This window comes from Lissotriton helveticus, chromosome 3_1, assembly GCF_964261635.1.
Source record: "Lissotriton helveticus chromosome 3_1, aLisHel1.1, whole genome shotgun sequence".
Classification (NCBI taxonomy): Eukaryota; Metazoa; Chordata; class Amphibia; order Caudata; family Salamandridae; genus Lissotriton; species Lissotriton helveticus.
In genome coordinates, this window is record NC_136061.1 from 712,097,957 (window position 1) to 712,120,650 (window position 22,694).

The 22,694-nt window shown below is 47.1% G+C and overlaps 1 protein-coding gene and 1 long non-coding RNA gene across 4 annotated transcripts in view; one reads left to right on the plus strand and one right to left on the minus strand.

Annotated features, from left to right (window-relative positions):
- CCDC73 (coiled-coil domain containing 73) overlaps positions 1 to 11,140 on the minus strand; it is a 2,033,683-nt gene extending 2,022,543 nt beyond the window's left edge. Inside the window, exon 1 of the mRNA XM_078682465.1 lies at positions 11,073 to 11,140. The gene's annotated coding sequence lies outside the window, so the exon portion shown is untranslated. The remainder of the gene's footprint in view (positions 1 to 11,072) is intronic.
- Positions 11,141 to 11,185: 45 nt separating this feature from the next.
- The window catches only part of LOC144824726 (uncharacterized), a 348,856-nt gene continuing 337,347 nt past the window's right edge, over positions 11,186 to 22,694 (plus strand). For 2 of the 3 annotated variants that reach the window (XR_013609081.1, XR_013609082.1), the window contains exon 1: positions 11,207 to 11,274. This is a non-coding gene — a long non-coding RNA (uncharacterized LOC144824726). Of the gene's footprint in view, positions 11,275 to 22,694 lie in introns of all 3 variants that reach the window. The other variant, XR_013609083.1, reaches the window with a different exon arrangement.

Sequence of the window (22,694 nt, forward strand, 5' to 3'; positions counted from 1 at the left end):
CACAGTTTTCTGGGGGTTTCCCACTTTTTTGTGTATCACGACAATATTGGTGAGCCTCTGACTCTCAGGCAGGGTACCAGGCTTAATGCTTCCCGCATACATCTACACTAAGTATGGAGCTATTGCAGATGCAGTTAGTTTGTACAATTCTACCGGTAAACAACTCGGTCCCATTGCCTTCCCTGTCTGTAATACCCCGATTGCCTGTACCACCTCTCTCTCAGTTAAATCCACCTCCAAGCTTTCCCTCTCTGCTTCATCTAAGGGGGTAGCCTGAGAGTGGCCAGCTGTTCTATGGGTCTGTCTGTGTGGAGGTCCCTGTTGGTGTGTATAATTGACTAAAATATGTTGCGAAGGCCTCTGCTATGTCTTGCGTATCTCTATACGGTGTTCCGTCATTTGATGTAATCTCAAACACCCATCTGTTAGTCTTTTCCCGTTTGTCCAACCATGCTAACAGCCTTATCTCCTACTTCATATATTCGGTGTTGGGTTGCTCGATATTGTATTTTTACCTCTTCCTCAGCAATATCTTTGTACTCTTTTTGTTTAACCAATAACCTGTGTCTGGTATCTGGGGTATCCAGTAAAACAAGATCAGCTTATATTTTGCTAATCTCCTCATCTATTGCTAGTAATAGTTTCTGTTTTTCTTTTTTATGTCCGGCTATACCCATAGCCCTCAAGAAATATTCGAGTGCTTTTCCAGGTGCTTCCCTTGGTTTGGCAGGCTGCCTATCCCATTCTCCGTTAATGGCTGCGTTGCAGTCTCCTCCTATAAGAATTTCCCCCTCCGGTAGGTTGATTATGTGTGCCCCTAAATCAGCTAAAAAGGCACAATTAATTGCTGAGAGTTGAATCAAAAGGGGAGAAAACCAGGGAGACAAATTTCTTTTGTAACATAAATTAAATTTTAGTGAATATACATTTTTGACATATTTAGCTTCAAATGATCAAACATATGGAAGGGTAGCAATGCGTTGCATTGAATTACATATAACCTGTGGGGTACTGTGCACAAGTACTCGTGAAGGATTGTGACGGCGCAAATAACATGTGAGGAAGTATGTACAGCTATAGGGAAGGGTGCAACAAAGAACAAGTGAAGGTAAAAATTACATAGTTAGGATAAACGAACAATAAATGGTAATGAATAAAAAAATAATCAAGTGGGGTATCCTTGAGGGGAGCGCCGAGGGTTCCGCTGTAAAAGTCAACGGCGATTCAGCCTGTAGACATATTAAGCCATCATCAGGACCAGGTTACTGTTACTTATATAGCAGTGGCGACTGTCAGAAATCCAGGTAGGTCAGGCTCTGATGCTTGCTGACCCCGTGATGCGCTTCGCCATACGTCAAGCTGACTCCAACAAGTGATCTGACCAGCAGCTTTTGGGTTTCTCACGACTGGGAGTGGAAACCTGTGTCTTTTGCTGGAATTCATGGGACCTCAATTTACATCCCTTCCAATAAAACCACCACAGGTTCTAGCTTTATTGCCTTGCATCCTGCACATAACCTCATATAGCACATGTACTGTATACTTATTTCCCTAGTCAACTTTAACTACCCGAAAAACTCAAACATCCTGTCCATCGACGTTATGCAACTTCCCAAACCCTCCCAGCCTCCCTGCAGTGTGGCTTAGAAACTGCCCACCCCTCAACCTTGCAGAGTGCCTGTGTCCCCATACCCTTCTTCACAATGTTAGAGAACGCAACCTAGCTGGTCCCTGACTTATCGCAGTTCCTCCCCTTCTATCTGCATTGTGTAAGCCAATTGGTACATTGTACCTTGCAGGCATGCAATTATGTCGGCTATTCAGAATACGTGATAGCTTCTTAGAATTAAACTATGCACTCCCCACTCCCATTGCGGGAACCCATATCATTCTACTTAATATACTGGACATTAACAAAGGTGTTGCCCACACGTCCAAGGTAGATCAGCCCTGTTTAAGTATTATTGCAACTACTAAATTCTTGTGAGTCCTTCAGCTACTTAGCGGTGCCGTTACCCCTCTCTTCCGCCTCCAAACCTGTGTCTTGCCTGCGGTTCTCCTGGCGCCGATCTTGTCCCTGTGCATGTCTATGAGGGTCAGATCTGTGAGCTCCTACAGTTCTTCAGCCCTCCAGCCACGCCCAGGCCTCCTCAGGAGATGTATAAAACCATGACCTCCTTTCTGCCACCACCCTGAGTTTGTCCGGGAAGAGCATAGCGTATTTTATGTCCTTGTCCCTGAGTGCCCTTTTTACCTCCAGAAAGGAGCGTAGCATCTTTTGAACCTTCATCGTGAAGTCCGGGAAGATGGATATTGTTCAGTTTTCAAACTTTAGTGGAGGAGCAGATCGGGCTGCCTGCAGAATTACGTCCCAATCTGTGAAGTTGAAGATTCTTGCTAGGATAGGGCATTGGGGCGCACCTGGCTTTGGTGGGCCTCCCGGCACCCTGTGGGCATGTTCCACCAAGAAGTACCAGGAGAGAGCACGAGGCTGTAAGTGATTTTGGACCAGATGCTCCACAAATAAGTCTGCAACAGGGCCTTTTGCCTTCTCGAGAACCCCCTTCATAATCTTCCAGATTTGCTTCCAATTCAGTTGCGGCTGTTAGGAGTTTTTTTACATCCAATTCAAGTGTAGTGGTGGTTTTCTGCAGCGTGGAGACGGAGTCTTCCGTGACTTTAACTCTGTACCCTAAATTACATAGGTCTGCGCACAGTAGTGTCACCTCAGTGGTGACTGTGTCAATCTTGATCTAAAGCACCGAACGTACACCCTGTATCGCCTCCATTATGTCGTGGAGGGTCGGGCGTCTTCATCCATTGGTTTTGGAGGGGAGAATGCCTCAGACTTCCCCATCATTACTACTTCTGCCTCTGAAAGCTCAAAAAAGTAAAATAACCACAAAGAAACAGCAGGTGATGCATCTTTCTGATCCAGGAGAAAAAACTCACTATGTGATTTCATTCAGTAAGCAAACAAGGTGTCTGCCACAGAAGAGGGATGCCTCCTTTAACAAGCCCACCCAGAGGAAAACAAGTGATGCCACACGCAAGCAGCATCGCGATCGGCGGTCTTCACTTTTCAAGCACTGCACTCGTGCTTGTGGCAGCATCCACCTTGCGGGAGCGAGCAGCGGCCATTTGTTTGTAATTCACGTGGCCGCGTCGCTGCTCGCTCCCGCAAGGTGGATGCCGACAAAAGCACGAGTGCAGTGCTTGAAAAGTGAAGACCGATGGCTAAAGGCCCTACTAGAGCAGCGCATGCGCGCTGCCTAGGGGAGACCTAAAAACCAAGTAAACAAGCATTGGCATAGCCAATAGGACTCGCCTTTGAGACCTTGTAAGTAAAATAAAACTGAAGTGTTAGACTTCACGTTTACATTTACTGCATCCTAAATACGAAGTAAATATAAACGTGAAGTCTTATACTTCAGTTTACTTTTTTACTGACAAGATCCCAAAGCCAAGACCTATTGGCGATGCCAATGCTGGTTTCTTTTCAGTTAATTACGTATTGTTTTATACAGGACAAACTTGACCGACGGAGATTGCCAAAGAGTGTATTATATATACTGGCCGCCCAGTTATAAAGTGTACGTTCTTATATTAAGACACACAAACCATTAAAAATATGACTTAAGGAGGACATATGCTTGACCTAGTTCGTGATTGGTCGACAGCTGCCTCGCAGTGTACAGGTGGCAGGCCACAAGTATGCCCTAATGGCAAAAGCCAGGCAATTCGTTTATCCAAATGCCTAGTACGTGGTATTTCCAAGAACATCCTCGAATTTGAATATGCAAACTTGTACTGCATTCCTTCGAGAAGTGTTCAAACAAAATACAACTGATGACTTGGTGAGCACTAGATGGCAGTGTTGCTGCGTGTGCAATAAATGGATAAGCAGCGACCGTCAGTTTCAAACTGAGCATTTAAAGTGTTCGAATTCGGTGACTTCCCTAGTGCTGTGTCTCAAACTTTTTTGGTCAGAACATTGTTAGTTCCCGGAAAACGTTTGAATAAAAAAACTGTCCACTTTCTTGCAAGCAGCATCGAGATCGGCGGTCTTCACTTTTCAAGCACTGCACTCGTGCTTGTGGCGGCATCCACCTTGCGGGAGCGAGCAGCGGCCATATGTTTGTAATTAACGTGGCTGCGCGGCAGCTCGCTCCCGCAAGGTGGATGCCGCCACAAGCACGGGTGCAGTGCTTGAAAAGTGGTTGAAAAGTGAAGACCGATGGCTAGAGGCCCCCCTAGAGCAGCGTATGCGCGCTGCATAGGCAAGACCTAAAAACTTATAATTAGCCCCAATTGTTTTACGTGGCTAGTTAGCCACCTGCCAGCCTCTGACCTTACGCAGTGGGTCATCACTTGATAAAAGGTGCATGCACCCTGACAACTCTGCCAGATAACTATCCTTAACAGATTTATGAAATTATGCTACTTATTTTTGGTTGTACAATACAACCATTTGGTGTCAGGACAACTGTGACTCACCCACCATGCAGAAGACATGGCACACATACTTTTTTAAACGCATGGCTTAGCCATTATTTGGAAAACTGTTTTTTGGTTGAGCTTTTGTGTACACCTTAGTCACCCCACACCCCAGGTGCTGGGATTGACAAGCAGTATCTAAAACACAGAGCTTCAGATGTTACTTCACGTGCCAGGTGCTCTGACTACACAGTAGTTTCTTGACAAGGCCTCTCAGACCTCGCAGCGCATTTTGAGTATCCTGCGCCTGGGGCGAGTTCTGTGTGCAACTGTGTAAATTTTAAATACCTATTTTGTCTAAATTTTCTTTTTTCTTTTTCGTTGTTAACCCCTGGTTTTAATTCCATATTGTAGCGCATTCTTGCACTTTAATTGGCATAATCACCGCTGCTTTAGCGGGTCTGTAGCCGGCATTTACATCCTTCGCAGCCATCTTGAGGGTACTTTTGGGACGTTTCGCAGCGCCATCTTGTGAGCACTCTAGTGCTCAGGCGTGATCGCGAGTCCCCTACAAAAGACGGGAGTTGAGGCAGGTTCGGCCTTGACAAGGCCTCTCAGACCTCGCAGCACATTTTGAGTATCCTGCGCCTGGGGCGAGTTCTGTGTGCACCTGTGTAAATTTTAAATACCTATTTTGTCTAAATTTTCTTTTTTCTTTTTCGTTGTTAACCCCTGGTTTTAATTCCATATTGTAGCGCATTCTTGCACTTTAATTGGCATAATCACCGCTGCTTTAGCGGGTCTGTAGCCGGCATTTACATCCTTCGCAGCCATCTTGGGGGTACTTTTGGGACGTTTCGCGGCGCCATCTTGTGAGCACTCTAGTGCTCAGGCGTGATCGCGAGTCCCCTACAAAAGACGGGAGTTGAGGCAGGTTTGGCCTTGACAAGGCCTCTCAGACCTCACAGCGCACTTTGTGTATCCTGCGCCTGGGGCGAGTTCTGTGTGCAACTGTGTAAATTTTAAATAGCTATTTTGTCTAAATTTCATTTTTTATTTTTCGTTGTTAACCCCTGGTTTTAATTCCATATTGTAGCGCATTCTTGCACTTTAATTGGCATAATCACCGCTGCTTTAGCGGGTCTGTAGCCGGCATTTACATCCTTCGCAGCCATCTTGGGGGTACTTTTGGGACGTTTCGCGGCGCCATCTTGTGAGCACTCTAGTGCTCAGGCGTGATCGCGAGTCCCTTACAAAAACCTGTCATAAAGACGCGCAGCGGGCGCGCCGCATTCGCGCCGGAGTCGAGCCAGAGTCTTGCCCGTCTGCGCCCGTCCGCGCACGATCGGGTCCAGGGGCCAGTACCCCTGGTGGGCGGCTGACATATTCATCTAGAGAGCTACAGCTATTAGACTCAGGTAGGCAGACTCTAAATTCAACTATTCTGACTAAATTAAAGGAGACTAACATCCTACGACCCCTTAGTTGCAGGTCCATTACTCACCCGCCCGCTCTGAAGCTTACTAGCCTGAATACAAGGTCGCTTCAAAAACATCACCTTGAAATTTTTACTCTCCTTCAGGATGAGGATATAGACGTCCTAACCCTTACAGAGACGTGGCTGGGTGATAATTCATTACCCGATATTAAAGCAGCCCTCCCAAATGGATACGACGTCGTTTGGCACAATCGTGCTGATAATGTTCGGGGGGTGGGGGTAGCTATTCTGTTCAAAAAACATTTAACAGTCATTAAAATAATGGCTGAAACAGTAGATTCAGCGGATATACCTGGAGTGAAGATCACCTTGAATAATACTTGCCTTATTGTTCTCACTGTCTATCGCCCGCCAAAATGCACTTCAGTGTTCAATGATTTATTTGCCCCCATCATCTCAGATATCTGTACTCGATATAAAAAAGTCTTGGTAACTGGAGATTTTAATGTCCACTGGGATAGTTTCCGTAAAGATTTGACAACTCGACAGTTGGAGACCTTTATGACTTCACTGGGCCTTGAACAGCTTGTAGAAGCTCCAACGCATATTAAGGGTCACATCCTTGACCTAATCTGGACCTCTGATCCAGAGGTGGTCCTTACGAATATTCTACCCTGCATTTGGTCTGACCATCATCTACTCTATTGTGACATCCCTATTGACAGTTACTTGCTCCAACTACCCCTAAAAACCAAAAAAGTACGTCAATGGAAAAAAGTTGACTCTAAAGCCTTAACTGATGTCCTTCCTAAATATATGCAACCTCTGGCCTCTTATGGTGATCTAGACCAGGATTATAAGGTTATAACGCGGAATCTTAGCCAGGCCATTGACCAGATAGCACCTGAAAGGGTACAGAAAATAAAGGGTGTTGGAAAAGGGGCCCCATGGTTTACCCCTCCTTTGAGGGAACACAAAAGAAAGCTTCGCCATATTGAGAGATGCTGGAGGAAAACAAAAGACTGCATAGATCGGGCACAGTATAAAATATCTCTGAATTTATATAAAAAGCTCATTTTGTTAGCAAAAGGTGAATATTATGAAAGCCGTATAAATAATGCAGACAATATTCAGAAAGAAACTTTTAAAATTCTAAAAGAACTGAGCAAGAAAGAAGAAAAATCAGAAATAACGATAGATTGTAATACCTTTCAACGTTACTTTCTTGAGAAAGTGGTAACCATTCTTTCTGATATTAAGAACAGTACCTCCAGTGGTCCCTCTTCATTACAGGTCCCTCAAGCTTCCCCGAAATTCACCATCTCCAGGTTTCCAGGTATAGATTCTATAACCCTTGGGCAGCTTATGAGTAGAACCAAGTCAGGTTCCCCTGCGGACCCATGCCCCCCGGTGTCTTCTGTCTGGCGCTCCCTGTTCTAGAGGACCACATTATCTCCCTCCTCAACAATTCGTTAGATACCGGCCTTCTACCAGCTAGCTTTAAAGAAGCACGAGTCAAGCCCTTGATAAAAAAGCCGGGGGCTGACCCGGCTATTCTAAAAAACTATAGGCCAATATCCCAGCTGCCTTTTTTGTCCAAGATTCTGGAACAACATGTGCTGAAGTCCCTGTCTTCATTCCTGGAATCACACCATCTACTCCATGAGCGTCAAGCAGGGTTCCGTGAGCATCACAGCACCGAGTTGGTGATGCTCTCGGTGCATGGCTGACAGTAAGAAACCAAGTGCCCTGATACTTTTAGATCTATCAGCGGCATTTGATACTGTCAGCCATGCCCTGCTTCTGGACAGACTGGCCGCGTTTGGGATAAAGGACCTAGCCCATCAGTGGCTAAAATCCTTTCTTTTGGGGAGGACTCCGAGGATTCAATTGGGGGATTGTATATCTGAGGTGGGTACTCTTGAGTGCGGAGTCCCACAGGGCTCTGCATTGTCCCCTCTTTTGTTCAATCTTTACCAGCAACCACTGATAGATTCTTTGGCAAGCATGGGCTGCAGAATCTATAATTATGCCGACGATACTCAGTTGTTACTGAGTATTGACAGTACGGCATCTGCACAGACCCAGGCCCAGAATATACTTAGATATACGGTCAGTTGGATGACGGCAAACTTGCTGAAGATAAATCCGGAAAAAACTGAGGTTCTGGTGGTATCAACTGCTGCCTCGCCCTGGAGCGATTTGTTCTGGCCCCAGGAACTTGGCCCCACCCCAAAACCGTGTCCCAATGTAAAAAGCCTTGGTATTAAGATCGACCATGATCTGACAATGGCTAGCCAGATATCTTCTGTTGTTGGGACCTGTACTAACCTAATTAGGCAGCTACCCAAGCTAGTCCCCCTACTTTCTTTAACCATGCTCCGTACCATTGTCTCGGCCACAATAATTTCAAGGATAGACTATGGGAACGCGCTCTACTTAGGTCTGCCAAACATCCTGACTAATCGCTTGCAGGTAACTTTGAATGATGCAGCGCGATTAATTTTCAGACTACCTAGACAGACCCATGCCTCCCCATTATTGCGCAGGCTACATTGGCTCCCCATAAAGCAAAGGGTGGAGTTTAAGAGTTTATGTACTGTCCATAAGGCAATCTATGGGCAAGTGCCTGCTTATATTAAAGAACGTCTCGGGGGTCTATAATCCCAAACGAACGCTTAGGTCCTCTAACTCCCAATTGTTGTCCTGTCCTCAATTCAAACTGGCAACCAAGGGAGGGAGATCTTTCTCTGTTCTAGTCCCACAGATGTGGAACAAACTACCGGAGTCTCTCCGTAGAGAAGTAAATCTTCTGCACTTTAGGAAGTCGTTGAAAACACTCCTGTTCAGGGAAGCTTTCGGTCCTATCTAAATAATGCTGTCACATATGTACTTTCTGTTCATTTACTCAGTTGTTGTTAGTGTCATCTGTCATGAGCGCCTAGAGACCTGACGGTTATTTGGCGCTATATAAACCCCAGTTAACAATAACAATAACAATAACAGCATGTCTCCATTTTAAGGCAACACACAAACCTTACATTTTACCAGCCCCCAAAAGGGCAAGGATTACCGAGCAGTTTCTAAATAACAGACTCCTTTATTTGGAAATCCTGAGTGCATTCAAATGTAAACAGTACTCACAGGGGCTGCGATTACCGAGACGTTTCCAAAAAAACAGGTCTCCACAGTCTCTGGGGCATTGAAATATAAGGAGCAGCAGTTCTGTGAGCTAGGATTCATCCATCCATCCAACATCCTCCTCTCCATCCATCCATCATCTGTGCCACCTTTCATGCATTCAACACAAACTCCCCATCCATGCATCACCTCTCTCTCCTTCTCCAATCCACCCAACTCCCATCTATCCATTTATCTACCATCCCATCTAGAATTTCCTCATCCATCCAACGTCCAGCTCCTCATCATCCATCTCTCCATCCATCCTTTCTCTTACCTATTCAACATCCTCCTAATCTCCATTCATCCATGCATCTCCTCGTTTCATTTATCCAATGACAAATTCCCTGTCATTCCCGCCCTCTGTCCTTTTTTCATCAATACAATATCCTCCTCCTCTCCATTCATGCATTACCTCGTCTCTCCTCTCATCCATCCAATGCCACACTATCCATCCATCCCTCTCTCTCCTCATCCATCCATCCACTTCAATCCAACCTCTATCTACTCAGAACCATCCACCCATCCGATACATCTATCCACCCTCCATCTATCCATCTTCTTCTGTCTGCTCATTACATCCTCCATCCATACATCATGCCTGTCCTTCTCTCATCCAGCCAATGTGCACCTCCTTTCCCATCCATCCATCACCTCTGTCCTTCTCTCATTCATTCAACGTCCACCTCCTCTTCATCCATTCATCAATCCACCCTCCGTTGTCCATATTGCCCCCACTCCACATCCCTATCTCCTTGTTAACTGATAATCGGCCTTCCTTACGTAATAAACAAAAATAAGTAATATGGCGCAGCCATAGCTTAGTGTGTCATAGTGCTTTTTAAATATCAGTCACACTGCACAGCACACTCTGGAATGTTATCTACTCGGGAAAGGAGCAATGAGTTTGCAGCCAGTGCTGTAGTTCTTTACATTTAACAGGTGTTTATTAAGTCACTGCCCTCAGAAACGCACACGCTCTGAGTGGCTCAAAAGTAGTTTCCACTGTTTATCCATTACAAACATATGAATCCAGTCTGTTACTATAGAAATGCTCACTCTCTGTTAGTTTAGGTATGCGGATATTTGCAGATTTCTCGATACGTCTAGGTAATGTTTAAATCATTTCAAAAGTACTTGGATTTTAATGTATTGTAGTACATTTTGCGCATCATCTTATACCTCTGACTAGATCCAGAAGTGCTTTTCTTTGGTTGGCTAGTACCCTACTACTTTCTTTGTGCCTTATTGAGTTTATAGTTGGGCGTCTATGGAAAGGAGGGAGACTAAACCTAAGGCTACTACTCCACCACACAAAATACAATACTACATAATTACTATGCATAACACACAATTCCACTCTACATACTTCCTATACACTAAATACCACATATTTCTATCCACATAATTCCACAGCACAACATACAACATACATCCACCCCACTACAAAACACATTAATAACTAACTTTTACATTTACAACGCCAAAAACTCAACTCTCGCAAATGCGAGAATATGTTTTTTTCTAGCGCTCGAAATAACACAATCCGACTTAAAATACACGGTTTTGTGTCATGTTCGAGAGAGTTGATCCCAAATAAGATTATCATTCACCTCGTGTTTTCAACAACGGAATAATTTCCAGCTATAATACAAATATTGAAAACGCGAAAGGGGCAAGGGATCACCGAAAAACTTAGACTACTTGTTGCTTTCTAAAGCCCAACGAAGACATTTTGACCACAAAGGAATGCATACATTTGAAGTTCCAAAAATGGAGTTCAGACTATAACAACCCATGTTTTCTGTATCTGCCTCAAAAGTACTTTTCATTTTCTGATCCAAAAGGATTAATTTCTCGCTATTGTAGCGGTTCTAATCCCAAACCTAAAATTCCCCAATAATTACCACCTAATACGAGCCTGTGGCGTGAAATACAACCTAATTTTCAGACTTTCACTTGCGGATCTCTCGGACAACCAGTACTCATAAACTGCAGCAGAAGAGGTGTTGATTACCTCCTTTCAAAGGCACTTCAATTGTTCCTTCACCTTGTCGCCTCAAAATGTTAACCAAAACGTTTAAGGTTACGTAATTTCCGACGCCACCGGATGTGCGTAGGGGTTTGTCTACTTGCTCTTGCGTTCTTGATCAGGTGTCAGCTAGCGGGAGAGTCGGATACATGTTGATCGAAGAATGAAGGAATTTCAATTTGAAGGGGTACGAATTCGGAATTGTGTCCGGTTCTTGGAGAAGTGCATGTTTATGATGGTGGCAAAATGTTTACTTGATGTGCGTCTCTTCAGCTGTCGTTTTTTCCCGAAGGTATCGCATTCCTTGACTTTTAGTTTCATTTTTAGGTCTATCAGACAGCGCAATTGTATTACCCATTTTCTGTTAATTGAAGCCCATGTGATACCAAACAAACTTTCAGAAATAGGTTTCCCTCAAAAACAGAAATATATCTTTCCATGGCTCCCCAAAATCCTTAAGACGATCCCTGGCAAAGATACGGACGGTCTGAGGCAGTGCTTGAAATGAAAAAATAGAAGTGCAGGTACCCTGTACCAGAGTACCTGCTTGTTTCTAAGATGTGCTGTACTCTCCTATTAAACATATTATGTCACTCATGAGAAGTGCAGGTACTCTCCCTCTCAAAATAAACAAGCATGTGCAATGCAACAGGTCTCGCATTTACGCGAGTTTCAGCTATTGGCATTTCATTTCATTGGCATTCAGCTATTGGCATGCCTTTTATTTATGTTTTGGTTTTTGAAACATACATAAAACATTATCATTTACAATGCCAATAGCTTAAACTTGCGTAAATGCGAGACATGTTGCATTACAAATGCTTGTTTAAAGTCTGACATGGTTTCAGTCCTCTTGGAGCTGCCTAGGACATCCCTCATTTAAAGGAAGAAGAGTCAACAGAGGGGAGGTGAGAGAATTTCAGCCCTGACCTTTCAGGCAAAGAACACCAGTTAGAGAACACACAGGGAGGGAAAGATGCAGAAATAGGCGAGGGGTTGATGATGGGCGAGATAAAGAGGGTGGGAGAGCAAGATGCACCAAAAAGGGGAATTGGGAGAGAAAAGAACAGGTGTCAACAATAAGGGAAAGGGGAGCTTGAGCAAGAGGAAAGAAAGGAAGAAATGACGGGGCAGGAAAGACAGCAACTACCACCACCTGACTGCTTTCCTCGAGGCAAACGACTCCCTCGACCCATCCCAGTCCGGATTTCGAGCCAACCACAGCACCGAGACCGCCCTCATCGCAGCCAGCGATGACATCAGGACCATGCTTGACAACGGGGAAACAGCCGCCCTCATCCTCCTAGATCTCTCAGCCGCCTTTGATACCGTCAGCAATCGCACCCTAATAATCCGCCTCCACAACACTGGGATCCAAGAAAAAGCCCTGGACTTGATCACTTCGTTCCTCCCCGACAGAACCCAGAGAGTCCGCCTCCCTCACTTCCACTCCGCGGCCACCGAGATCATCTGCGGCGTACCCCAAGGCTCTTCGCTCAGCCCAACCCTCTTCAATATCTACATGAGCCCCCTCGCCGCCATCGCATGCAAACACAACCTCAACATCATCTCCTACGCCGACGACACCCAGCTGATACTCTCCCTCACCAAGACCCAGCCACCGCCAAAACCAACTTACAGGAAGGAATGAAAGCGGTGGCGGAATGGATGAAGCTCAGTCGTCTGAAACTGAACTCAGACAAGACGGAGGTCCTCATCCTCGGACCATCCAAGTTCAAGTTCAAGTTCTGCATTTATATAGCGCACTACTCACCCAGAGGGTCTCAAGGCGCTTGGGGGAAGGAGGGTGCTCACTCATCGAATATCCAGGTTTTTAATTGTTTTCTGAATGAGAGGTGGTTCTGGGTAAGGCGGAGGTAGGCAGGGAGAGAGTTCCAGGTTTTGGCCGCTAAGTAGGAAAAGGATCTTCCACCCATGGTGGATCTATGGATACGTGGGATTACGGCGAGGGCTTGATTGGTCGATCGAAGTTGGCGGGTGGGGGTGTAAAAGGACAGGCGCGTGTTGAGGCATTCGGGTCCAAGGTCGTAGAGTGCCTTGTGTGCGTGGCTGAGGAGACGGAACGTTATTCTCTTGTTGACGGAGAGCCAGTGGAGTTCTTTCAGGTGACCGGAAATGTGAGCTTGGCGGGGGACGTCTAGAATGAATCTAGCTGACGCGTTTTGGATGCATTGGAGTTTTTTCTGTAGCTTTGCTGTTGTTCCGGCGTACAGGGTGTTACCATAGTCCAGACGGCTTGTGACCGTCTTTCTCGTTTCGGTGGGGATCCAACGGAAGATTTTTTTAAGCATACGTAGGATGTTGAAACATGATGAAGAGACGGCGTTGACTTGTCTGGTCATCGAGAGGAAGGAGTCCAGGATGAAGCCCAGGTTACGTGCGTGGTCTGTGGGGGTGGGTGCGTTTCCCAGGGCCGGTGGCCACCATGAATCATCCCTAGCGGAGGGTGAAGATCCTAGGATGAGGACTTCAGTTTTGTCCGAGTTCAGTTTAAGGCGGCTGTTCTTCATCCATTCGGCTACTTCCTTCATTCCTTCGTGTAGGTTGGTTTTGGCGGTGTTTGGGTCTTTGGTGAGGGAGAGGATCAGTTGGGTATCGTCTGCGTAGGAGATGATGTTGAGGTTGTGTTGTCGTGCGATGGAAGCGAGGGGGCTCATGTAAACGTTGAAGAGGGTGGGGCTGAGTGAGGAACCTTGAGGTACGCCGCATATGACTTCAGTGGCTTCTGATCTGAAGGGGGGTAGGCGGACTCTTTGAGTTCTTCCGGCGAGGAACGAGGTGATCCAGTCCAGTGCTTTTCCTTGAATTCCAACATTGCTGAGGCGTTGTATAAGGGTGCTGTGACAGACTGTGTCAAAGGCTGCGGAGAGGTCAAGTAGGATGAGGGCATCCGTTGTCCAGTAGTGTTCGAATGTCATCGGTTGCTGCGATGAGTGCGGTTTCGGTGCTGTGTTTGGCTCGGAACCCGGATTGTGATGGGTCGAGGGATTTGTTGGATTCGAGGAAGGCAGCAAGTTGTTTGTTGACGGCTTTCTCCATGACTTTGGCGGGGAAAGGAAGGAGTGAGATGGGGCGGTAGTTCTTAAGGTCAGTGGGGTCTGCTGTGGGTTTTTTCAGGAGGGCGCTGAGTTCGGCATGTTTCCAGCTTTCCGGGAAGGTAGCGGAGTTGAGGGAGCAGTTGATGACGTCTCGGAGATGGAGTCGGCTTTGTTGAAAATGTGGTGGGGACATGGGTCGGTAGGTGATCCAGAATGGATGGAGTTCATCAAGCGGATGGTGTCTTCAGTGGTGACTGGGGTCCAGGCGCAAAGGATGTTGGGGGGGAGTTTATCTTCGGGTGTGAGTGGGGTGGGCTGATCTCCGGGCTTGTTTTCGAAGCTGTTGTGTATGTCTGCGATATTGTTGTGAAAGAAAGAGGCTAGGGAGTCGCAGAGGTCTTGGGAGGGAGTGATGTCGTTGGTGCCGGCGGTGGGGTTGGTTAATTCTTTGACGATGTTGAATAATTCTTTGCTGTTGTGCGAGTTGTTGTCAAGTAGGACCTTGAAAGCTGCTTTTTTGGTGGAGCGGATCAGTTGGTGGTGTTTGCGGATGGCGTTCTTGAACGTCGTTAGGTTTTCAGTGATTGGGGTTTTTCTCCAGGATTTCTCGAGTGTGCGGCAGGACTTCTTGGATTGCTTGAGTTCATCGTTGAACCAAGGGGCTTTCTTGCTTCCTTGTTTGATTTGGTGTTTTTTCAAGGGTGCTAGTTCGTCAGCGCTGTGAGTGATCCATTGTGTGAGGTAGGTGGCTGAGATGTTTGGGTCCGATGATTTTGATGGGGTGTTATGGAGAAGCGATGTGAAGAGCTGGTCCGTGGTAATTTTGTTCCATTTTCTGCGGGGAATTGGTTTTAGGATGTTGTGGGTTGTGGTTTTCTTGTAGTTGAAGTGGACGCAGCTGTGGTCTGTCCAGTGTAGCGCTGAGGTGTGAGAGAAGGAGATGTATTTGCTGGAGGTGAAGATTGGGTCGAGTGTGTGTCCGGCACAGTGCGTAGGGGTGTCAACAAGTTGTTTAAGTCCGAGATTGGCGAGGTTGTCCAAAAGTGTGGTGGTGTTGCTGTCGTTGGTCTTTTCCAAGTGGAAGTTAAGGTCTCCTAGTAGAATGTAGTTCTCGGAGGGGAGGGCGTGTGGGCTGATGAAGTCAGTGATATCTTCGCAGAATTGTGTGCGGGGTCCTGGTGGCCTGTAGATGAGGGTGCCTCTGAGAGTTGTCTTGGGGTCGGTGTGGATCTGGAAGTGAAGGTGTTCGGCGTTTGCGAGGGTGTCGTCGGAGCAGGTCGTGATGCGGATGGTGTTCTTATGGACGATGGCGATGCCTCCTCCTGTTTGGTTGCTGCGGTCCTTACGTATAATCTTGTATCCGTCAGGGATGGCTGTTGCGATGTCAGGCGCTGATGAGACGTTCATCCAGGTTTCTGTGAGAAAGGCGACGTCCGGCAATGTAGTGTCCATTAAGTTCCAGAGAGCGATGGCGTGGCTGTGAACCGAGCGGGTGTTGAGTAGGATGCACTTCAGGTGGTTAGTTTTGTTTGGCGTTAGTGGGGTTGGTGTGGGTCTTGGTGCAGTCAAACTTGCAGGAGTGGCAGGCGAAGGGACCATGGGCGGCTTGGTAGCAGTTTTAGAGGCGGCCGGGGTTGAGTGCAGAGAGGGTGGTGGTATTGTACGTAATGCGCGAGGGGTGGGTGTTACGAGGACCAGGGGGACCGGCACTGGGCGCGGACGGGCGTAGACGGGCTTACCTTTGGCGCACCTTCGGCGTGACCGCTGCGCGTGGACGCTGCTCGTAGGTCCATCTATCCTAAATGGAGAGTGGAGGGGGGCGGAGCGTGGGAGGGGCAGCTGGGAGGCGGGAGCGAGGTGGAGGGACGGTCTGGGACGGCACAACAAACAAAATGGCAGAACAATAACAAATACTGCGAAGCAGGGTGAGATTGGGCACAAAGTAAAGGAACTGTTTCAGCAATGGAGCGCTATGGGTGATTTTAATGTCAAGGCAGCAGTGGTATAGCGCTACGCACTCAGCAACAGGCGAGCAATATTACACACAGATAAATCGATTTACAATACAAAGTAATGCCCAGCAGTAGAGCGAGTGATTAGCAGTGGCGAGCGATTGAAAGCGCAACACAAAAGGATAGCAAAAACAATTATGAGGCACAAAGCGCAATCAGCACGATACCAGGAGGAGAGGAGGTGAGGGGAGCGACCGCTTCTGCACAGGACAGGACGGTCACCATCCCCATCCGCCTGGGACGACTTCTGGTGGCCCACAGCGCTGGGCACCGCACAGACACCCGCGGACCACACACGCAATCTGGGATTCATCCTGGACTCCTCTCTCACGATGACCAAGCAAGTCAGCGCCATCTCATCCTCATGTTTCAACACCCTGCACATGCTCCGGAAGATCTTCCGGTGGACCCCAACCGGGACCAGAAAGATCGTCACCCAGGCCCTCGTCACCAGCCGATTGGACTACAAGAACGCCCTATACGCAGGAACCACAGCCAAACTTCCGAAAAGACTCCAGCGCTTACAGAACACTTCTGCACGACTCATCCTCAACATCCCTCGCCACAGCCACATATCCGCCCAGCTGAAAGACCTGCAATGGCTCCCCATCAGCAAAAGGATCACGTTCAGGGTCCTCACCCATGCACACAAAGCGCTCCACAACATGGGCCCGAATACCTCAACAATCGCCTCATGTTCTACACTCCGACCCGCTAGCCTCGCCCTTGCCGCCATCCCACGGATTCGCAGAACCACCACCGGAGGAAGATCGTTCTCCTACCTGGCCGCCAAGACATTGAACTCCCTCCCAGCCCACCTACGACTGACCCGGGACCATCTCACCTTCAGGAAACACCTCAAGACCTGGCTATTCGAGCAGTAGCAGCACCCCCCTCCCTTCAGCGCCTTGAGACCCTCACGGGTGAGTAGCGCGCTCTATAAATGCACTAATTGATTGAGAAGACTAGGAGAGAAGAGATAAAGACGCGAGGGTGGAACTATACAAAAGAAGGAGCAAGAGACAGTACACGGATGCTGGGCAACACTGAAGGGTGCAAGAGAGAACAGTGCAAAAGAGATCATGAAATGGGAAGGCCTGAAATTGGAGAAGATGACATGAAAGCCTTTGAACAAGTGACAGTAGACGGGAAGGAGGAAATGTGACTGGGATCAAAAGACAGGGAAGAGAAAAAGAGAATTTAAGTAGTAAGAGAAGAAAAAAGAAGAGCAAAGACAAACAAAGAAAGAGTATGAGGCTCTCATGCAGGTTATCTGCTGTCCCACGTGGTCCAAGGTGTACAGGAGTATAACAGATGGTGCCTGGCTTGCTTTCAGTTCAAACAAGATAAGAGACATTGCTTCCTATGTCTGCAGATATGCAATGTGGTAGGATAAGCCTCATAGAAGTCAATCTTCCTCATCGAAAACCTATTTATACCAGATGATAAACCATTGGCTGGTAGACGCTGAATGCAATATTTACTGGGCCACGTATGATTATAGGCCACCTTTAACCTCACAGTTATCAATACACTTGTGGAAAATGCTAGAAACACAAAGTGCGTATGAGTTATCCGAACAGAGAAGGCAGGTGTGGAATGAACATATCATTCCATTGTGATCATCTTAAGAAATTACAGTAAGTAACTGTTGCATGAATGAAGACATGGCATTACTGGCCAGTCCCGGGGTGCCTTAACATCACACAGGAAGAGAAGCGAGTGATCTGTGGCTGGGATACTAAGCACTGACAAACACAATAAATATGGCTTGCATTTTGAGTCCTGTTAGAAAACAAATGATGACTTGAACACAAAATCAGATTGTTTGAATTCAATGTGTGTCCATTCAGTGTTCTTTTGAGATGTAAAATAGGCCTTATACTTTTGAACATTAACAGTGGACACTCTTATGTAGCACTCTCTGCCACTGCTGTGTTCTTTTAGTACCTAAATAAACGATAATTATATTACTGACCTCGGAAGGATGAAAGGCTGAGTAAAGAGCTGGATTTCAACGTGCGAGATGAAGGCTTCACATGGATCCATATCTTGGTGACCAGACAGTCCGCCCCTTACTAAAAGGGTCTCTAGAGCTCCCCCAATGATATTCTAGCACTAGCATAATTTTTAATGAACACGTGTGAGAGCGACGAAGAGATACTGTCAGCTGAGGCCACTAGCGACTTCTCCCCTTCCCCCCCTGCGCTTCTTCAGGATACTCGAAGAAGCACTGAGCACCCTGCAAGGGGTTTAAAGAGGGTGGGCAGCAGTGCACAAACCCGCAGGACGCCTCTCACCAGATTATCGCAAGGGCTGAAAGAAAATGCAACAAACCAATATCCAAACGGAGGGTTTGGGGGGTTGCCACAAACAAGTTGACCAATGGCAAGCATCGAGTGAAATTGCACTCCGTTGAGTGATTACCCCAGGTCTTGCAGACAGCGCATACACGCTGATGCTCCACCTAAAATGGGGTAGGACTCAGTACCGGCCCATTTAAAGCTCTTCTCTGAGGTAGAGGTATTTAACTAAAGAGCAGTGGCTCCTGCGGACTAATACTTTCTTTATAATAATAGGAAGGACTGCACAATGGCAATGGTAAGGGTTAAGGTTGATGTCTAAAGGAGAGTGGCCAAACACACCTAGGAAGTCAATTGGGGTGAGCAATTTTGTTTATATAATGAGCTGAAATAACATGACATTGCAGATTTAGTATATCTAACAATTAACAATAATATAGCACATTAGTGAAAGGTGTCCCAGTGGAATTTTAAGGAACCTATAAAGAAAGTGACGTATTTCGTGACATATGTACATGGTTTCCTTTAGAACACAAAAGCGACCATTATCAGGTAGACATTTTGTAATCAACACTTTATACAATGAGAAATGCTGTGTGTTGGTTTGCTTTTCTAATAGTCGATGGCGTATCGACCCTGTGTGCAATATAGGGTCTCTTCAGGACCTACAATGGTAGGGACACCTGAAAGATGCTTGCCACTGTCTGGTGCGAAAAAGAGTGTCACCGTGTATATAGGGAAGGAAAAATACTCACAGGGTGACCCAGCCGGGCACCCATGTGAGGGTAGTGGTAGACAATACTAATGGTGGATGGCACGTCCTGCATAAATCTTCAATCGGGCGGGCCCAGGTTCGGATCTGAGAGTCGGCTGAAAAAGTTCTGATTCTGGGCAAACCACTTATTGTTCCCCTGCCTACGACAATGAACGTGTCATCGTGTAATGTAACTGGTGAGCACTGAAAGCGCTCCATACAATAGGCTGGTGTTAGTACTATGCAAAAATAAAAATTGTTGAACAGAATGCAGAACAATGTCATACATTCACCACAGTACAGAGATCTGGGCCTAAAACCATCATTGTTTTGCACCCCATACCATTCCAGATTTAAAAAAAAACTATTTTTATTCGTGAATAGAGTCAGATGTCAACAACAATGGAAACAACGTCGCATTAGATTGTATTTATTCACACAGTCACGGCTCGCCTCTCACAGCAGGAGTATAGCAACGTCTTCCCTCTGACTCTCTACCCTCCTCCCCCCACAAACCCCTTGTCAAACACACCACGTCTGGGTATTTACACTGTACGGGTATGGTCAATGTGTGTGTCCCAGTTACCCCCGATTTGTGTCCTTTTTTGAGAGCAACCTCTATTTTCTTAAATATTTTTTTCAGCTATCATAGACCAATCCATGTCGCTTTCCCATTCCGCCACGGTGGGTGCATCCCCTATTCCCCATTTCCGTGCTATGTTTCGTTTTGCAATAGCAAAGCCCAATGTTACCCATATTTGTTGCTTCCTATTAAGGTCCGTTTGTCTCCATATATTCAAGAAACATAGTTGTGGTGTATGTTGGAGTTCTCTCCCGCAGACCGCCTGTAATAGTCTCGCCACAGCTCGCCAGTATTACTGGATAACCAGGCATTTCCATATTATATGATAGAATGTTCCTTCCTGTCTGCACGGTCTGTTGCAACATGAGTCTGCTTGTTTTTAAAATTTCGCCAGTGTGACTCATGAGAAGTATTATCTGTGGAGAATTATCTGTTGGATTAGTCTTAGTTTTGCAGTTATGGCTACCTCCTTCGGGGATGCCAACGCTTCCTTCCAGTCCTCATCTTCCAATATTCCTATGTTATTTTGCCATTTCTCACATAAGGCCTGAGAAGGGACTGGCATGTGATTGAGTAGTTTTTTGTACATCAGGGAGACCGACTTGTTAACTATGCAGTCTTTTAGGAGTCTGTCCTTCAATGGTGTTACCTGTGGAAGGACGGTGCCCTGTGACATGGAGGATCTGAGAGAGTGACTGATCTGGAGATGTCTGAATGTCTCAGAGTCAGTCATCTTGAAGTCCTCTTGTATAATTTGGCAAATGATTTCACATTGCCTTTACCCACAGGTCACCCACCCTCGAGATGCCAATAATGTCCTATTTGTCAAACCCGGGACATCGGATTAGACTACCAAGACTATCTGCATCCCATAGTGTTGTGGATTGAGTCATCTTGTTCTGCCACCCCAGCTTCCTTGTGACTTTGTGCCAGAGTGTCACCTTTTGGTGTGTACGGCTGGTGAGTGTTTGTTTCGATGGGCTCGTATACAGCACCCGGTTGTGGCCTCTAAGGCCCATGAGCATTTTATCCATGTTGGATGCGAGGTCAGATTGGGAGCTGTAAATCCACTGATTAATTACGGCGAGCTGACTGGCCCAGTAGTACTTGCCGATATCTGGAAGAGATATTCCGCCGACATACCAGCCCCTGACGAATTTGTGAGTGGCTATTCCTGGGGGCCTGTCCCACAGTAGCGTACGGATTTCTGCTTCTAGCTTAGCAAAGTAGGTGTCGGGGAGTGTTTTGCAGGACATATAAGAATCTCGGTAATGCCATCATCTTAAAGATAGCTGCTCATCCTAGTAGAGCCAGCGGCAGTGTCCTCCAGTGTTAGACATCTTTCTGTAACCGTCTCAGAGGGTCTAGCAAGTTTAGGGTGTGGAACTGAACTGGATCTCGAGAGACGCTGATTCCCAGGTAGCGGAAAATTGTCTTCTGCGATTGTTACAGTAATTCACGGGGGTAGCTTGGGTTGAGTACCATAAAGGATGTTAAGTACTGATTTAGAGCAGTTTCTAGTATATCCTGGTTACTTAGGGAAATTAGTAAAAATTTGGAGGACCCTGTAATAGAAGCGCTGGGTGATGCCATGTAGAGTAATATGCCTTCCTCACACTCAACCCCGGAAGAAACAGCAACTGCCAGAGATCGGCACCGAACAACACCCACGGCCAGTTCTCATGCTGCACTGCCGACTATCCTTCATCATCAACAGCCCCCTCACAATCGCTGAACCCACGCCGGACGCCTGCACCTCCAACGCCCTGACCGGCATCCTCCTGAACATGCGCTCTATACACAGACACAACATAGAGATCTGGGACTTACTCGACACCCTCTCACCTGATGTTGTCTTCTTCACGGAAACTTGGACCAACGCCACCTCCGCCCCTGACAGATACGAGATGCAAAGAAAGGACCGCCCAGGAGGAGTACTCTCCATTGCACACAAAAGCTCCCTCCAACTCTCCACCTCCATCACGAATGACCCCCTCTCCAACACAGAGCACCTCCACTTCCAGATCCAGACCAGCCCGTGGAACCATGCTGCGTGGGACCCTCATCTACAGACCCCTGTGGCCCGTACCCCCTCCGCCACCACCTTTGCCGACCTCATCGCACCCCACGCCATCGCCTCTACGGACTACATTCTCATCGGGGACCTGAATTTCCACCTCAGCGACCCCCAACTCCACCACCATCCTTGACAACCTCGCCAACCTTGGACTGAAGCAGCTCGTCACCACCCCCACCCACAGAGCCGGGCATACCCTCAACCCTCTCTAAGCACAAGGGACTAACATCCACTTCAGCCACACCACGCAGCCCCTCTGGACTGACCACCACTGCATGTATTTCACCTTCTTCACAACCACCACACCAAACCCCCCCATACCAGCCATAAAGAAACTGGAACAAGATCACAGAGGAACACCTCATCACCACCCTCCTCATCAACCCCCCTCCCTCCGTCACGACAGACGCCAGCTCTGCAGCCAAAGAACTACACCGCTGTATCTCCAGCTGCACAGACAAGCGTGCACCCCTCCGCCACCCTGCCAGAGAACGCTCCCTGAAAGCCGCCTGGTTCACCACCGACCTCCAAGTCGCCAGACACTCCTGCAGATGCCATGAGAAACTCTGGAGGAACAGGAAAACCACCGAAGACCAGAACACCTACAGGAACGCCATGATCGAATATCACCAACGTATAAAAGCCACCAAGCGGACTTTCATGAAGAACAAAATCGAGACCAACGTCAGCAACATAAAAGAACTCTTCAACGTCATACAGCAGTTCACCAAACCCCCCCAGCGAAGCCTCGGACTTCACACCTTCCCAGGACCTCTGTGGAAAGGTGCCTACGTCCACATGAAGATCAAGGCCCTCTAC